A 16755-nucleotide genomic window follows, 5' to 3' on the forward strand; every position below is an offset into this window, starting at 1 on the left:
TCAAACTCTGTTCTAATTAAAATATCATAAATCTCTCCGAGTCACAAAATATAGTTCTTCAACACTGTTTTAAATGGCTGCATGGTGTTTTGTTACATAATTATACCAAAGTACACCTAATGAGCTACCTATTTTTGAACAGTAATGGTCCTCATAATCTACCATTCTGAATCTACCTTTGATCTTCTGTGAAGATGATGGCATCTCTGAGCATTCTCATTTGCCAGATCAAAATGCTCCAGCCCCTCTTATAGTATATCCTATAACTTAATTTGATGAAATATTGAAGAAAGATATGGAACAACATTGAGCCCTCATCTTTTTCTTAGCAAGGAGATAGAAGTGTTTATTATTTCTTCATCCAGTCATTCAACCAGAACTGATCAAGCCCCTCTTTCAGTAAGGCATAAATACTTTACTAGGGAGTGGCACAATCAGAGGACGAACTTTTCCTGAAGTTACACAGTTATTCTTCAGCAGATCCAGAGCAAAGACTAAGCCACCTTTACCAATTCCTGGTCCACAATGTAACTCCAATTTGTGTAACTTACTCCTGCATGGCTCTTTTGTCAGTTTTAAGACTTGTATTAGTTATCCATTGCTACATAACAAATTACCCTAAAATTTAGCAACTTAAAACATCAAATGTTTAGCATCTCACAGTTCCTGTGGGTCAGGCACTTGGAGCAGCTCAGCAGGTAGCTCAGACTCAGAGTCACTCCAGCTGGAGTTGCTTCATCTGAAGGATTGATTGGGGCTGGACACCACTTCCAAATCACTCAGGTGACTGCTGGCAGGAAGTCTCGTTTCCTTCCTGGTGGTTGGCAGGAGAGCTCCATTCCTTGCCATAAGGGCTTTTCCATAGGGCTGCTTGAGTGTCCTCATGACATGCAGGTGACTTCCCCTAGAGTGGGTGACCCAAGAGAGAGAAAGATGGAATCCATAGATTTCATGCCATGGCCTTGCAACCGCCATCACTTCCACTCCATGTTGTTGGTCACTCAGATCAACAGTGCGGGAGGGGACTACAAAAGGGCATGAATACCAGAAGGCAGGGATCACTGGGAATCATCTTGGAGGCTGGCTTAGAGGCTTCAGCAATTTAGAAATCGCATACAACCTAAAAACTCAGAAAAATGTTAGGAATGTTATATTTATTTTAGGAACAGCTTTCACCTGAAGACCACAAAATAGTTAAAACCTTTCCCTAGTTTTGTGAGAGATCATAGCATAAAAACTATAAGACAGGAGAGAAACTTTGAGATTATTTTCCTAGTCTCCTAATTTTATCTGTATTTTAGGGTGCCTGATGAGGTAAAACTTAAAAAAAAAAAAAGCAATTATACCAACCGCTTCTCTGAATAGGACTAGAGACAGACTGTCACTTTAAGAAAGATTTTAAAACAAAAGTTTGCTGAGAGGCACACTCTATTCCATAAATGGAAGGCAAGCAGGCACCCATAGCCTGCAGAAAATGTATAAGAGGAACTCTTACTTTTGTATGTCCTCCAAGACTCCCTGTCCCATAGTCCTTTTTGTGCAGATCTCTGGGGAGGGTGATACTCATATTGCCTAGAGATTGCAAGGACCTTCCTGGAAAAAGCTATCTAAATTCTAGCCCCTGTCCCCAAAAGTGAAGGAAATCACTTTTAGACAGACCAAGTGAGTCTGGCAAGAGACCCAAAGTAGGAAAGAAAAGCAGCCCTGGGACCAGGATGGCTGGAAGAAGTGTGGGAACTGGATCTCTGTGTCTTGAGCCGGCAGCACTGGATGTCACCCGTACAGTGTAATGTGCAGGGACTATACAGTGCCCCAGCGTCAGGCTCTTACTTTGGGAAAATGCATGAGGAGTGAATCAGCAGAGTGTGTGAGAACCCTGGGCAGTCCTCTGAATGAGTCTGACCCTGGGGAGTAAAATCATCTCCTGTGGAGACAATCCACAGGTTTATCCAAACAAGCACTGCTGGGGGCCAACTACATGGTGCCTGAGACTTAGGGCAGAGGACAGAGAGAAGAGATAGCAAGACACTGGCTCTCAGAGTCTGAAGTTCATGATCCAGTCAATATAATAAATATCCATAATCCTCTACCCCAACCAGGAATGATAACCTAATTGAAGTGTTATGGGTTGAATTATGTTCTTCTAAAATTTACATGTTGAAGTCCTAACCCCAATTACCTCAGAATGTGGCTTTATTTGGAAATAAGATTATTACAGATATAATTAGTTAAGATGAAGTCATTAGTGTGGGCTCTAATTCAATATGACTGGTGTCCTTATAAAAAGGGGAAATTTGAATATAGAGACAGAAATGCATAGAGGCAAGAAGATGTAAAGAGATACAGGGAGAAGACAGCTGTCTGTAAGACAAAGAGAGAAGCCTGGAGGAGATCCTTCCTTTATAGCCCTCAAGGAACCAGCCTTGATTTTGGGCATCTAGCTTCCAGAACTGTGGTGCTTTTTCTATGAGCCCTAGTAAACTACATATTTCCCAACATGCTCCTCCCATTCCAACCTCCTGCCTTCCCTTTAGAATTAACATGTCCTGATACTCACGTACACACACACGCACAATATGTTATTTAAGTGTATTTGGTTTTGAATTCTATAAAAAGAGCCAAAGGGCATCCCAGTATATGTTATCTTCTGACTTGAATTTTTGGTTCAAAAGTATTTACAAAGGTTCATCCATGCGTGGTGCGTGGCTACAGGTTTTTCATTCTCACTGCTGATTAAAATTCCATGGGGTAAGGATACTACAATTTACTCACTGGGTGATCTCAAAAAGCAGTAGAGAATGAAAAACACCTCTGAAAAGCTGTCCTATGGCCTAAAACCATTGAATCCTATCCCAAAGCAATCCATTGCTAATGGCAGTTGTGGCACCTTCAGCCTTAAAACGTTTGGTTCTGTACTTCTGTGGTTGGGTTTCTTATGTAAACCCAACAAGACAGGATGTGGAGAGAAAGGAACACTCCTACACTGTCGGTGGGACTGTAAATTGGTACAACCAATATGGAAAACAGTATGGAGGTTTCTCAAACAACTACAGATAGATCTTTCATACAATACAGCAACCCCACTTCCGGGTATATACCCAGAGGAATAGAAATCATCATGTGGAAGGGATACCTACACTTCCATGTTCATCGTTGCTCTATTTACAATAGCCAAGACATGGAACCAACCTAAATGTCCATCGATGGATGATCGGATAAGGAAACTGTGGTGTATATACATCATGGAATACTACTTTGCCATATAAAAGAATGAAATTCTGTCATTTGCAGCAACACAGGTGAGCTTGGAGAAAATTATGTTCCGTGAAATAAGCCAGGCACAGAGGGAAAAGTACCGCATGTCCTCACTCACAAGTGGGAGCTAAGAAAGAAGGAAAGAAAGAAAGAAAGACCACAGTTGGACTTGCAGAGGAAAAGAGCATACCTAGGGTTGTGGAGTAGGATGGGGGAGGCAAGAGGGGGAGGAAGGTTGGGGATCAATAGGGTGGGGGACACAGGGAATAATGGCAATTTGTGGTAATGGGCATGCTGATAGTATTGATCTGGCCATCACATCTTGGACTCAAGTGGTGACAGTCTGCTTTGTACCCCATAAATATGTATAACCAATAAAATAAAACAAAATAAATATAATAAACCCAACAAAACATAAAAAGCAACAGGAATTCCTGAAAGGGGGCAGGGGGCTTCAGAGAGAATTGCAGCAGACGCTGTGAATAAGATAACCCAGTATCTCTTCCCTCCTGCCTCAGCTTGCCCACAGCCTCTGCTGTAAAGCTAAACTCTATAGAGTCAAATCCTGTGGTAATGACAATGCACCCCACAGTGACACGATCATAACTGGGGACTGGCTCCCATGCTCAACCCAGCTACCATCTGTGGGTTTAGATTCTTTTCTTCTTCAAGAGGAGGACTGTGTGGCTAGGAAGTGAGTGACTGAGATTTCCACGGTTCAGTGGAGGGTCAGCTGAATACAGTAAATGTTACATAACAGTACAGATTGACTGAAAAATACTTTTTTGTGAACTTCAAAGCAATGCAGTCCTGCATTCTATGCAATTGCATTTTGGACATCAATAACAATATTATGGCAGAGTTTTCCTGCTCTCCCTTTCCTGTGAACCTAGGATTGGCCAGGTGACACAGTTCTGACCAATCAGATCTAAGTGTGAGTCTGCTAGGGATGTTGAGAGAAAGGTTTTGTTCTTCTAGAAAGGAGCATACACTGCTGCTGCCACATTCTCCCTCCCTTGCCCCTTTTATTGCAGTCTTGAAGACACAGTTCTGACCAATCAGACCTAAGTGTGAGTCTGCTAGGGATGTTGAGAGAAAGGTTTTGTTCTTCTAAAAAGGAGCATACACTGCTGCTGCCACATTCTCCCTCCCTTGCCCCTTTTATTGCAGTCTTGAAAGAGGACTTGCTGCCTGTAGCTGTGGTGTGGCCAACTCACCACCACCGAAGCGAACAGGTAAGGAAACTGCAAACACAGCAGTCCTGACATAAATGAGCCACTGAACTAAAGCCAGCAGATGCCCACCCCAGCATTCACATTATGCAAGAAAAATAAACATGTACGTGTTTAAGTTAGTGTTAGAATTTCTGTTACTTGTGGCCAAAACCATTACTGATCAACACAGAGATGGACTAGATTTCCTGTTGAAGTCACAGTAAAGGGGTCTGAGAACTATATTTTAGAACTCTACTCATGGAGGAGGAAAGATTTGAATATTTAATCACTAAATATAGTCACATATCTCAACCACTTACAGATGGGTATATTAATGCTCAAGGAAGAAAAGTGATTTGTCCTGTGGTTCCATTAATGTGGCAGGGACTAATCTCATGGAAAGAACTGATATGTGCACAGGTTTTTTAAATGGTAGCTGAGGCTAAGGATGGTAAACACAAACCTCTCCCAATTCCCAGCTTTACAACGTCAATCATCTTATTTCCAAGTTAACCTTCAATTACTGCATTTAGTTTTATCTCAATTTGCCTCCACTTAGCCAAAAGCATCTCCCACAAACAAAAGTTATATATCACCTTCATTATCCTCCTGTCATGAAGCAATACTGACATTCCTGGACCAGAACCTCGGGAAACAGCTGTTTCTACTAAGTTCAAACCCAGGTATTTGGAGAAATTGCTAAGTGTTGGTGATGGTTAAATGCGTTGTATGAGGTCTGACTCTGTGCTGTTCTTGTCTTTTCTTTTCTCTTCTTTTTTTTCCCTCCAAACATCCTTCACCTCACAAGCAAGTTACACTATTCTAGAGAATGTATTCATGGAAGACAATCTGCTGAGAAAGACAACCAAGCAATGGTGCTTGGTAAGAAATGATCTAACCACTGAAGGAACAAATATGGGACGCTTAGCTCTATCAATGGAAGGAAAAAGTGTCATCCTGTTCTGTCTGCACAGACCACAGCTGTATGTTTTTCTAATTAAGTTCCCATCGAGTGGCCTCCACAGAGCTGCATTCTGTCTTCTCTTAATTCAGTCCCCAAAGTGCTGGAGATAACTTTATGCTACTAAATTGCCACAGCAAAAGTGATGGAAATCATTAATAGTGCTGATAACGCAGACATTAAGGTTTGGATTACTGCTTTGGGATATTGTTCCTAACGAAACAACTGTTTGCTAAACTGCAACCATTCACCATATTACAAAGAACAAATTTCTACACGTGGACATTGTCATTGGTAACTGCACTGGAGAGGAGCTGGCAATAATGTTGTGCCTCAAAAATTTGGAAGTAATGAAATTGTATCAGATATAGTCCTCACTAATGAATGAGAGCCAAAGGCACCTTAAAGAGAGAATGATTCCAAGCCAGTCAGACTAAACTGTTGGGAGAATAAAGATATTAACAAATCCTTAGGAATGATGTCAATCAGGAGAGAAGATGGTCTAGAATGAAAACACAGATGAAAAGACTCACAATGACAAGTGTTGAATTGTCCAACCAGATTTGACCATGAGAGAGAGAAGTCTTGTCCAGTGGACCTTTAATATTAGTATTTCATTGGCATATTCCTGTATAAAGACATCAAGCTAATATAGCCTGATGTCACTTAAGGTTAAAATTGTCTACTTTCTCTTTTGCTGATTTGATGTTCAAGAGCCAACTTCTTGGTACTATGGCTGCCTATGGAGATCTTCAAGCAGGGAGAAGATGTGCCCACATAAATAGTTCAGTTCACAAGATGGGTATTTCCAAATATAAGTTAATAAAAAAGGATTTTAATTTTCTGGTTTTATATATCAATATCTGCTAGATTGGTTAGGGTAAGTCTATCCCTGAAAATGCACCTACTTTCAGTGGATGAAAACCCAGTTTATAGGCCTGTGAGACAGAAGACTGGTCCTGCACTATGGCAAAGTCAACACGGTAAGAGCACTACGTAAGGTAACCTCCTGTGGCTACATCCAATCCTTGTCAGCTGTCTTTCAATTCTGTCTTCAGTAGATATGGGCTAGGGGAACCGAGTTCATGGAGATGGATCCTGGAGCTCTTGTATTTCCCACCCAAGTCTTGCAAGATGCTATCATTCCTGCCTTTACTAAAGGCATACTCCCATGTCAGAATGACACGTTTGCAAATGTTATGATTAGGCTAGAGCTTGAATGAGTATCTATTCCATACTCTTGCCTTCACTGAAACAATCAACCTGTTTTCTTCTAATCCCCTCAGAAAAGAAAGATGTCCATCAAGGAACCCCTGAAAACAGATGCCATTCTTGCATTTCAATTTGAAGTGGTAAAATTGGAAAACTTCTATGGAAGTACAAAAGATAGCAGCTTGAATTGCTTTTGCTGAAGCCACCTATTCCACTGTGAATTGCCAAAAATAGAGAAGGATGGCTTGCATTTCAATTTGAAGTGGTAAAATTGGAAAACTTCTATGGAAGTACAAAAGATTGCAGTTTGAATTGCTTTTGCTGAAGCCACCTATTCCACTGTGAATTGCCAAAAATAGAGAAGGATGGGTAAACATTTGAAAAAGTGTTATTTACTGTTCCATGTGCTGAGGGATGGAAGAAAACAGTAAAAGAGGCAAGGTGGTATAGAGATAGGACTGTAGTCAAGGAGTTGTAATGCCTGAGCTTGAGTTCCAGCACAGCAACTACAGGGGACATAACCTCTGGCCCAGCTCCTCACCTTACTCCACTCCTTTGTCAAAGGACAGCACAAAACTAAATGAGATCTAAAGTCCTTTCCAGTGCTATCATTCTATGATGCCAGGAGAAAAGGAAGGAAAATGCTTCCTAATGAGAGTACTTGGCTTTGGCCCTTTCTGCAACATAATTCCTCAAACCCCCAGGAAGTTTGCAAATGAGTCCTGAAGTGGTTGAACATCTGATTGGACTAGGCCTCCCCTAATTAATACCCCAGCCATTCCTTCCTGCCAAAGTACTGTTTTCACTCCCATTGCAAAATTTGTGGGTAGAGAAGGCGATGACTAATTTGCCTCATTTGGGAACTGCAAATCTTGTCACCTTGTGCTTGCCATAGACTGAGGGAGTCTCACCTCTAGCTGAAGATGTCTACAGGGTTTTCATACTCAGATGTTGCTTTTTATGCTGGTCGTCACTGAGGATGCAGAGACTTCAACTTACTGCATCATCACGAATCAGCAAGAATTTATTGATGCTGATGGAAGCTGGGTAAGAATATGAAACAATAGCAGAGGTGCTGTGAAAGGGAAAGAAAACTGAGACATATGGTGAATGTGGGAGGTTAGGGTGGACCAGGAAGCCTCAACTGGGTCTGGAGCACAGGTGCTTCACTGAGAGAACCTATGGAGTTAAGTATCTGGTCCCTGAGCTGCCCCTACAAGGCTCACCTGCAAACCTAATAGCAACATTTTCTATAGCAATCTTGTTATAAGAAACACGCCAACCCCAAACAGCAGATATGATGTCTAGAAAGCTTTTTCGGCAAAGAAATACCTACCATTTACTAACTTATCTTGTTCTATTTGGGAAAATGAAAAATTAAGCCAAGTCCAGGAATCAGCTAATCTTCGAGCAGAGATATACCTTAGGAATTCATTTTCTTCCCAGCACTTAGAAAATAAAAGAAGGTATTGAAAAGGAGGACTTGCGTGAGACATGCATGACCCTGAGGAACAATGAAATTGAATGAGAAAATGTGACCCTGAATTTGCAGGGCAACATCACATGTATAGACACACAAACATATATGCACATATAGAGAGAAGATAACGTGTGCTTAAAGAAAAAGCAATTTTCCCAGCATGGAAAGAAATAATTTCTCAGCATGAAACGCAAACAAGGCTATAGCAAAGAGTCCCTTGCAGAAACAAAGCAGTTACTCTTATAAGGATCAGATAATAGGTACAATCATCTACCATATTTTAAGTCAAAAATGACTAAGATGATTGAGTTTTGGAGTTTTCTGAGATAATTCAAGCAAGTATTCAATGGGCCATCTGGTCAGTGGATGCCTTTCCAAGCTGACTGCACCTAAGTTGATAGGAAATTCTTTTATAGATTTTTCTGCTGCTCCAAGTTATATTGTACAAGGACCTGTGATGGCAAAAGCATAATATTGTGAAATGGGACATAATGACAACCTACAGATTGAAGGGGGTGGCTTTCATTTTGGAAGGGATGGTTACCACCCACCATATTCAAAGTAAATGTGGCAGATGGAAGAAAAGGGAAGAGGTCCTGGTGTGCAGGATTCAATGAACGGACAAAGCTGCTTTGCCAATGAGCCAAATGACTCCAGATAACTTGGCAAGCCTCTACCAGAATAATCTCTAAGATGGCATGAAAAAAATAATAGAGTACGGATTTTAATTTTGTGGGAAATGTTATGTCTAACAAACCTGAAAAAATGATAAGTGATTGGATTGTGAACATCAACCCTTTTTAGTATTCTATACATGCATCACTTTTTAACAAAATACACAATCAAACCTTATGAATGTTTCCTACTCAGGCATTTTAGGGGGAAAAAATGTTTCCTTCTGTCACCCTGAACTTCAAGAAAGAAAACTCCACCCAAGATACTTTGTTTTATTTTAATATGGCCCTGTCATCAAGTGGACTTGCTGGTTTTTAAAGTGCGAGTATGTACCTGGGCTTTGCCTATCTCCAATTACGTGGTATGAATCACTATGATACTTACTTGGATTATTTCTAATTTAACAAATTGACGACTGTGGAGCCTAGTATTCTCAGAGGTCTATCACAAATATCTGCTGCATTAACTGTATAATCTTCTTGCCTGCCCATGATTAAAACTCAGTATTCTGAATGGCTGACTTTAAGTGTGGTCCTCAGGGAGGAAAAAAAAAGTGCAGGAATGCAAAGGTACTTTCAAAAGTCTCTTTCTAGGAGGAATGTATTCTGTTCTTCAAAGATACTCTATGTTTTACAACTGGGGCACCTCAAATGATCTAATGCAACACCTTCATCCTGCAGATGAAGACAAGCTAGGTTATGAGATTTATAAATAGGAACATTATCAGGCTACACTCCTTTCCTAATGCAGCATATTCTTTAAAAAAATTATTTTATCAAAGTAATATTTGAACATTAAAATAGTATGGAAGGGTTGTAAGTAAAAAACAATAGTTCCACCATTGCACCTTTGCAGACCCCTAATTCTGCTACCTAGATCATTTCTTTAAATACTTGACTCTAAAAATCATATTCTCATAACTGCCTTTAGTCCTTGACTTCAGAAATAATTTATTGACTCCTCACTAAAAAAGATAAGAATTTTGTTCACTTCAACTACCATTTTTTCTACTCCAAAATTTTATAGTATTTCACTATTACTACTTCTAATAGTACTTTGTAGCATTCCATAACATACTAGAACATCTTATGTCTTATTTTATCCATATTTTACAGTTTTCCTTGACTTTCTACATGTGAGATGTGAGTATCCCTGCCCAATTCTTCTCTGTCCTTTGAAACCCCAATTCCTTTCCTCTGCTCCTTACATTTGCATTATGTTCTAAAATCATAATTACATATAGGTCTTTGAAGTTTTTGATGGATTGTTTTTAAGAGATGAAATGAACCAGCAATGTTGCTTATATTTGCTCACATAGAGCCAAATATGTTCTAGGCCTACATTTGCTTTCTATGGACATTGGAAGAGATGACCACTGCATCATACAGAGACTGATCCTAGAATCTAGATCAAATGGAATCTCTTATTCTGCCTCAGGGTCTCAAAATCACACCACATTTTAGTTTACTTCATTTTTGACCATTACTTTCCTATATAGATTTTTGGTTTGCCTAGGAACTAGGAATCATATTTTCTTTTTAGAGAATAATTGTATGATTTCTTCATTATATTTCTCAGACTTTCCTTTCTAATCCTTAGAAATCATTTCATTCTTCTTGAAGACATTCTTGGAGTTCATTGACTTCATACATAAAATAAGTCAGTTGCTTTCAAGACCTATTGAAATATCTCTAAGCTTGTGATTTCATTTCATTGGACTACATTTCACTCAGAGCCCAGTCAAGAAAACAGGAACCACTCTAGGTAATTAAGGCAGGGAGGGATTCAATCCAGGCAATTCATTACAAACGTATTGAAAGGACTCAAGGAGCAAAAAGTGGTAGGTGGGATTACTCAGGGACAATCACTGCAGCAAGCCACCACCACTCTTGCAGGGACTCATAAGCCCACATTCCCCTCTCCCACCAAGAAGCTCATAAGCTTCCAATCCCTAGAGGCTGCAGGAACACGGATTCCTGCAGTTGGAAGTCCTGCCAACGTGGCTGGTAGAGTTGTACTAAAGCTACTGAAGACACTGCAAAAATCAGAAGGTCTTCTACCTCCTGCCTACCTCCTAATTTTATTCAAAATCCTCTCATTGGATGAAACAAACCAGAATCCAGCTGGTGATGGAGTCTCAGAAAGGTGGTGCTCAGGCTCCCAGCCCCAGCAGTAAGAGACTACAGGTCAGTGCAGGGCTGAGCAGCAACACAAAATATCTGGAAAAGACTTTTGGACTAGTTCCACCATTTTTTATGGTTTACATATGTCTTTCTTTCTTTTTCCTTTTTTTTTTTATTTTTTATTTTTTTTGGTTTGCTTAAAAACTTCTAATTCCTCAACTAATTCCTCAGAAAGTATGACTGGGAGGTAAATATTCTGAGACTTTGCATGTTGAAAAATGGTTGTATTCTGTCCTCACATTTAATTATTGGTAGTTCGCCTAAGTACAGAAGTCTAGGTTCAAAATCATTTTCACTCATAATTAGAAGGCATGCTCTGTTGTCTTCTAGAAACCCACATACATCCTGAGAAGACTGTTACTAGTCTCATGCCAGCCTAAGTACAGAAGTCTAGGTTCAAAATCATTTTCACTCATAATTAGAAGGCATTGCTCTGTTGTCTTCTAGAAACCCACATACATCCTGAGAAGACTGTTACTAGTCTCATGCCAGGGTAGTTGGTTCTTATTCCAGGGTTGTTAAATGTTTTCCTCTCTGAAAAAAAAAATCCCTCAAATATAATTCTTTCTCAGACTAAATCTTTGATATAGTTTGGATGTATTGTCCTCCCAGAACTCATGTGGAAATCTGATCCCCAATTTGGCAGTTTGAGTCATGGGGGTGGATCCCTCATGACTGGATTAATGTCTCCCTGTGGGGAGGGAGGGTAGTGAGTGAGTTCTCGCTCTATTAGTTCCTGGGAGAGTTGGTTGTTTAAAAGACCCTGGCACCTCCTCTCTCTCTCTCTTGCTTCCTCTCTCCATGTGATCTGCTTGTACCCGCCGGATGCCTGCCGCTTTCTGCCATGAATAGAAGCAGCCTGAGGCCGGTGCCAGATGCAGTTGTCTCAGAATCATGAACAAAATAAACCTCTGCTCTTTATAAATCAGCCAGTCTCAGGTATTCTGTTACAGCAATACAAAAACGGACTAATACAGGAAATTGGTACTGAGAAGTGGGGTGTTGCTATACAGATACCTGAAAATGTAGAAGCGGCTTTGGAACTGGGTAATGGGCAAATGTTGGAGGAGTTTGGAGGACTCAGAGGAAGACAAAAAGATGAGGGAAAGTTTGGAACACTTTACAGATAAATACTTGTGACCAGAATGCTGATAGAAATGTGGACAGTGAAGGCCATGCAGATGATGGGGTCTCAGATAGAAATGAGGAACTTATTGGGAACTGGACAAAAGATCACCCTCGCTACACCATAGCAAGGAACTTAGCTGCATTATGTACTGCAAGTTTTATGTATTAGAAACTCGGTCCCCACTGTGACTATTAAGAGGATGGGAAATCCTATTATGGTGATTGAAAGGTGGAGCCTTGAAGAGGTGATTGAATTGTAGGACTGTGCAGTAGTGAATGGATTAAAAATGGTGGTCAGGGGCGTGGTTCTGAGGGCTTTATAAGAAGAGAGTTTGTTTTGCTCTCTCTGCTCTCTCTGCTTCCACCGTCTTGCAATGTGAGACCCCTGGGTCACTGTCACCACCACCAGATGGACTTTGGACTTACCAGCCTCAGAAACTGTAAGCAATAAATTTCATTTTCTTTATAAGTCTCCCAGTTTCAGGTATTTTGTTATAAGCAACAGAAACAGACCAATGCAATTTTAAATGTATTCAGCTTTCTTGCTCTAGAGAGACCTGCCATCATCCTGGAACAGAGCCACTACACGTCTTAACTGGACTATTGCACTAGCTTCCTAACTGCCCTCTATATCAACCCTTGGTCCCACCTCTCCAGAATATAGCTTGTGACCAGAATGCTGATAGAAATGTGGATAGTAAAGGCCATGCAGATGATGGGGTCTCGGATAGAAATGAGGAACTTATTGGGAACTGGACAAAAGATCACCCTCGCTACACCATAGCAAGGAACTTAGCTGCATTATGTACTGCAAGTTTTATGTATTAGAAATTCGGTCCCCACTGTGACTATTAAGAGGATGGGAAATCCTATTATGGTGATTGAAAGGTGGAGCCTTGAAGAGGTGATTGGATTGTAGGACCATGCACTAGTAAATGGATTAAAAATGGTGGTCAGGGGTGTGGTTCTGAGGGCTTTAAAAGAAGAGAGTCTGTTTTGCTCTCTCTGCTCTCTCTGCTTCCACCGTCTTACAATGTGAGACCCCTGGGTCACTGTCACCACCACCAGATGGTGGACTTACCAGCCTCAGAAACTGTAAGCAATAAATTTCATTTTCTTTATAAGTCTCCCAGTTTCAGGTATTTTGTTATAAGCAACAGAAACAGACCAATACAATTTTAAATGTATTCAGCTTTCTTGCCCTAGAGAGACCTGCCATCATCCTGGAACAGAGCCACTACACGTCTTAACTGGATTATTGCACTAGCTTCCTAACTGCCCTCTATATCAACCCTTGGTCCCACCTCTCCAGAATATNCTTGCCCTAGAGAGACCTGCCATCATCCTGGAACAGAGCCACTACACGTCTTAACTGGATTATTGCACTAGCTTCCTAACTGCCCTCTATATCAACCCTTGGTCCCACCTCTCCAGAATATATTTCCACAGAGCAGCCAAAGTTATCTTTCTAAACTGTTAGTTACTGTCAACCTCCTAAGTTAGAATAATTCAATGGCTTCCTGCGTTAATTAGCTTTTGCCACATTGCTAATCACCCCAAAACTCAGTGGCCCTAAGCAACAAATATGTCTCACAATTTTATGGGTCAATGGGAAGTGCTTCTGGACTGGTTGAGCTTATTTGGACCTGGATGGTCTCAGATGGTCCTACCTGCATGTCTGGCAGTCGGTAGAGCAGTTAGTCTGAAGGGGCAGAGGTGGCGTCTAAGCTGAAGTGGCTTGTCACTGCTCCATGTGGTGTTGCATCAGCTGGTAGTCTAGCTTACCCTGTAAACACAGCAGTCTCAGGGTTCCCAAGGCATATAAGGAGAGCAAGCCCCAGTGCATATGTGCTCTTCAAATTTCCTCTGGCATCACACTTACTAATGTTACATTGGCTAAAGTGAATCACCTGCACAGGGTTTCACTAGTTAAAGAAATACACAATTGTGGCCCATGTAGATCTAAGAAATAAAGTGGAAGTCAAATGCAGCAAAACATCATTCTATCAATAGATGGATAAATCCTTTGCTAGGGATTTTTCCAGACAACTCCAGTCTTCATTTACTTCAATAACTCATCATTGCATGTCTATGTGCCAAGTGCTAAAGAGATAAATATAACTAAGATGTCGCCTCTGGATTTAGGAGGCCACTGGAGTGAAGCAGTCACACACAAGGAATCTGTGATTAAGATAATTGAAAGAACCTACCTGAATTGAGAAAGACACCGATGTGCAAACTGAAAGAGCTCACCACGTCACACTTTATGAGAACCAGCAAACCCCCACTTAGACAAACTCTGGCAAAATTTTTGAATTTCAAATATAAAGAAAAAAGAGCCCTTTAAGCATAAGGAAAATTAAAAACAGGAATCATCAAAGAAGCAAGATATCAGGCTGACCACATTTCTCTGAAACATGGTATTCAAGAATTCAGGGGAGTAGAATCCATAGTTTTGAAAAGGTGGTATCCTAAGAATTTTTTCTACAATTGTCTGTCTTTGAAGAGGAAATGCCCTCAGACTTACAAGGCCCTTCCTTTTTTAAAACAAAAATCATCTGCGTATGTACATTAACAGAGAAATGAATTCATATCAGGAATTCTAGAATGGAGAATTCAAGTTATAAAAAGGCTGGAAGGTCATAGCTTCCTGTTTAGCCTATAAACTCAAGAATATTGTCAGGTGGATGTGGGGCAAAGGTTTGGCCCTGTATTTAGATGTTCTCCTTATTTAACTATTCTTTATTTCTGTTTCTGCTCTCTTCCCAGGAATAGGAAATACTTTCATAAGCCATATTTTTTCCTTCTACCGTTCAGAAGGCATATCTTAGTATGTTTGATGTATGCTTAAAATAATTGGTGCAGCCCTTCAAAAATGGCTAAGCTATTTACATGATTTAGACATTACTCAGATGATTAATCAACAACTTTTTTTCCCTGTTACACTAAAGCAGAATTGCATTTTTTCATTCATTTATTCACCCATTCACTTGTGTATCAATTTATTCAACAGATAGTTATTAAGTGTTTTTATTTGCCAGACTGTATCACACACTGAGGGTGAAATATAAAAATAACAGAGAAGCCCTTGCTTGATAAGATCTGTGATATGAACCAGATTAAAAAGAAAAAAAACAATTTTAAGTTCATTTTTATTGCTAATAATTTTAATCAACTATAGAGTCTATAGTTTTAAAACACATCTTGGATGACCTGAGCACTAGAAATTTTGATTGGGAAATATTTTCTGTCACCAAGACTGTCTTCATAATATCTTCTACCTAAGACCTTTAAATGTTCTTATGCAAAAATAAATGCATAGAAAAAATGGCAGTGAGAAAACACACTCAATAGTAAATGTGGTTACCTCCTAGGAGTAGAAAACTGGGTTTTTTTCTTCCTTTTACTTTCCAAATTTATCCAATTCTCTATAATCAGATATGCATTTTTATAATATTATATCAATGGAAGTAATTATAGTTCCTGGTACAGGATAGTAAATGTGGTTACCTCCTAGGAGTAGAAAACTGGGTTTTTTTCTTCCTTTTACTTTCCGAATTTATCCAATTCTCTATAATCAGATATGCATTTTTATAATATTATATCAATGGAAGTAATTATAGTTCCTGGTACAGGAAAAAAATCAGTGGCCTGTCACAACAAAAGTTGCTTGCTCATATCACAGTCCCCTGAGGTTGTTCCTGATTGGGTACCTTTCCTTCAAGCGTGATTCAGGAACCCATACCCTCTCCATTTCATGGCTCTGCAATCTCCAGAAACTTCAAGATTTTCAAAATTTCCTCTGGGAGTTGTGCTCATCCCTGCATTTCAGAAGGAGAAGAGATGTCCACCTGGGAGGAATGCACAGGTCATGCCTGAAAGTCACATACATCACTTTTGCCCACATCTCCATTGGCCAAATCTCAGCCACTCAACCACACTTAGCTGCAAGGAAATCTGGGAAATGTGGTCTAGTTGTGTGTCCAGTGTAAAGAAAAATAAGTGTCGGTGGACACATGGAAGGTCTCAGCCACAGTAGGCTCTTCTGGCCACTAAACAGCTATTTTCTTCTCATTCCCACACATAGAACACACTTGCCCTTTCCAAGTCACAACCTGGAGAGAGAATTCAAAGTCCAAACCAACCATGACACCCATCTCAAAGCCGTGCATCTCCAGAATATGCAGTCCAAGCCATCTGTCCAGATGTGGCTCCTTGTGGTCCGGGAGCCTTTGAATTAAAAAGACAAATTACATTCTCCTGACTTTCATCCCAACACATCTACTCAGTGGGCAGTGAGAGACAGCAGCAATAAACACACCCACATAGACAGTGGGTGAATGGGGGCACATGCCAATGTCTGGCAATAATGCAACCCTGCTGGGCTGCCATTCCCTGGAAGGTAGGATTGGTCCTTGGTTAGACCAAGGAAGTAAACATAGTTCCTGGGACAGGCTGTGCTCTCTGGGAGCAACTCTCTCGTCCATTGATGCTGTCCTGGCCTCTGGTTCTGCCCTCTGAGAAATTCCTTATTATCATTACCGTTATCCTGCAAGATCATTTTTGAAGTCACTATTAAGGAGAAAACCCTCCTTGGGAGCTTATAAAGTTCTCATAGCACATTTAAAGATGGTACAAATTGGGGGG

The sequence above is a fragment of the Galeopterus variegatus genome, unplaced genomic scaffold (genome assembly GCF_000696425.1).
Source record: "Galeopterus variegatus unplaced genomic scaffold, G_variegatus-3.0.2 Scaffold1685, whole genome shotgun sequence".
Lineage (NCBI taxonomy): Eukaryota > Metazoa > Chordata > Mammalia > Dermoptera > Cynocephalidae > Galeopterus > Galeopterus variegatus.